Source organism: Canis lupus, chromosome X, assembly GCF_003254725.2.
Source record: "Canis lupus dingo isolate Sandy chromosome X, ASM325472v2, whole genome shotgun sequence".
Classification (NCBI taxonomy): Eukaryota; Metazoa; Chordata; class Mammalia; order Carnivora; family Canidae; genus Canis; species Canis lupus.
Window position 1 is genome coordinate 48861983 of NC_064281.1, and position 2981 is coordinate 48864963.

Consider the following 2981-nt stretch of genomic DNA (forward strand, 5'->3'; position numbering starts at 1 on the left):
TCTTCTTCTCTTTTTTCTCTCCTCTCTCTCTCTCTCTTCTCTCTGTGTGTTGTGTGCCTCTCATGAAAAAAAAAATAAAATCTTAAAGTAAAAACAGTAAATTTGATCTATAGGTATCAATAGTGAAATTAATTAGTGGTGTTCCGAGGCCAGGGCTTTCCATACAAATATGGAGCCAACATTGGCAATTTTTAGATTTGCTAGTGGCCATGTTTTAAAAAAGTTCAAAGGACAGGGTAAAATTAATTTAATAATATATTTTGTTTAATCGACTATTCTCATGTATTATCACGTCAAACCCAAATAATATGTTAAAAAAGGAATTTATGATGAAATAGTTTAGTACATCTGTTCTTCGCACTTAGCCCTAAGAGATCTGGTATGCATTTTATAACTTACGGGCATCCAATTTTGACTCATCACATTTCAAGTGTCAATAGAGCCTCTGGTTTTGTCATTCACTATATTGCCTGCTGTCAACCGCAAGAGGTAAATTGTTTGCATATGAAATATGCAATGATGTTGAATGTTTTGAAATATAAGGTGAAGTCCGGAGCCGTATGACCACGAGGAAGGAATGTGGCAGAACATTTACTTGGGTGCAAAATGGGTCGTATGTAAAGGCACGGGGATCAGGACTTCCGTGGGCAGGAAGAGCTTGCTAGCCCCGGGCTGGGACGGGGTGGGCTGTGATTTGTACGGGCGTTGGGAGGTAGGCGGTGTTGAGGGAGGTGTACTCGTTAAGTTGAATTTGTTTGGGAGCAAGGGGTCCAGGACCTGGGAGAGGGCTAGCTATTTTGGGAAAGGGAATTTAGTACTGTGCCTAAGAACCTGAGGTCATGAAGACCCTCGGATGTGATAAGGGGTGGGCCATTGCTGTGGAGGATGATTGCACAACACGTATCTTGGGGGTTTAGAGCATAAGAGGAAAATTCTAAAGGAATTTTTATAGTTAAAAGTAGACTTACAGGCTCCTGGGGGTTGGGCTAAATTACCTTTGACCTGGCAAAGTATTAAACCTGAGGAGCAGCTGAGGTCTGTAGAGGGAATGTCACTGTCCCTGTTCAGGGACTGTGTCAATGTTTTGGTCCTCGCTAGGCCTCATCTTCCCCCGACCAAAAGTCCCTCAAGAAACTTCCCATCTTCTGCTTTCTAATCACAACACACTTACACCCTACTTCTGTTGGCCCATGACTAGAGCCTCTTTATCTTAGGAAGCAATTTGTCTATTTACTGTCCTAAGCTACCTTACCTAAAATGATTTCCCTGTGCCCCCAAAGAGAATGTGTAGTTAGACGTTTGAGACGTGGTGCGTTGTGTTTGAAAAAGTAGTTAAGACCTTGTGCCCTATCTAGGAAAGAGGATGCCAGGGTTACCTGTATCACTTGTTTAAAGAGCACCTAAAGTTTCTTTTTGACAAGGGGATATGGGCTTATATCAGCATCCCTAAAATGTCTAGAGATTCTGAATTTTCGGATTATTTTGTTGATAGTACTATGGTGTCATATTTGCTATATTTGCAATCATGCACAGAGTAAGGTCTTCTTGTATAGTTCCTGCCAACTATAGAATGATAGATGGCTGACTTTTATTGTTGCTTAAGGCTTTAACGAGAAGATGGAATGGACGCCATAAGGAAACATAGCTTATAAGTGGGGTGTGTTATTGATCTTACCCACCTCTCAGCCACCAAAAACATTGGATTTTGAACCCAGGTGGGACCCCATGTGCGTGTGGAATTGGCCAACTCTGATTTATTGCAAATTGACAAAAGGCTGGGTCCAAGCCCATGCAACAAACCCAAAACGGCTTACTCATGTGGTGCTTCATTACTAAGGGTGTGATCACAGGTTCTCTTCTGAGACATGTGTTGGGCGCTGTGGTCCCCATCGACTAGTTAACAAAAGAGGAACTAGCTTCGCTTCCACTCCAACATTGGGTTTAAGTGCCGTTACAAACACTAATTTGCACTTTCACACCCTACACGACACAAACAAGATGAACAAACTGAAGAGAAACCGAACCCAGAGAGGTTAGCTAAGCTTGCCGGGATCACAGTAACCGATGCCAAAGAGCAGGCCGGAGTCGACCAAGGGAAGGAGTTCGGGAGCAGATGGGCAGAGCGGAAAGAAGGGAAAGGCCCAGCGGCAGGCTCCTATAACCCAAGGAGAACAGAGAGAATGGCAACAGAAAAACAGAAGACCAAGGACAGAAACTCTGTCCCCCTGGCTTCCAAAAAACTGGAGGGACGAGTACGTTGTCGTTGAGGGCTATCAAGTACTCACCAGAGACGTCAAAACAGCAGTGTCGTGCACCAATAAAGCCAGGCAGCAACTCCCAGTACAGGTTTGTTTCGTAGAAAAGGCCGCCAGAAAAAAGCCCACAGGGGCAAACCACTGCGGTGACTTCTCTCAATTCTAGGTGAGCTTTCTCTGTATATTTGCTTAATTTAAGCTTCTATTGGCTTGACTCAACACCTACCTTTTTCCCGCGAAAGATTTCATTCTTTGACTCCATGGGACAAGAACCAAGCTCTCCCGCGTCAGTTAGCATGGTTTCAGAGCTCTGACTCCAATATTTTCCATGGGTCTAGTCTCTCCCCAATTATCTAATATGCTTGGTTTTCTCCTCTCTTCTTCTACCCAGGGGGATTTCCTTTTGTGACTGTGTATTTTGGTGTGACTGGTCCAAGGTTTCTCCTGCAGGATCTCTGTTTTCTACAGAAGATGGCTGCAGGTATCAGGTCCTTCTAGGCCCCCTGAGCGATAATAGAGGCTTTTTTAAATCTCTGCATTGAAGATTAGACTCTACTTGAAGTCGGAACTGACGTTTGCACACGTCATGACCCTTTTGGAAAACATTACATATTTTCCAAGGCTACATAAGTTGCTTAGTAAGCACTGGAATTTTTCTGTATACATAATAAACTTTTTATTTATTCATCATTCTTTTCCCTTAGTTGATTATTTAGAAAAATCGCA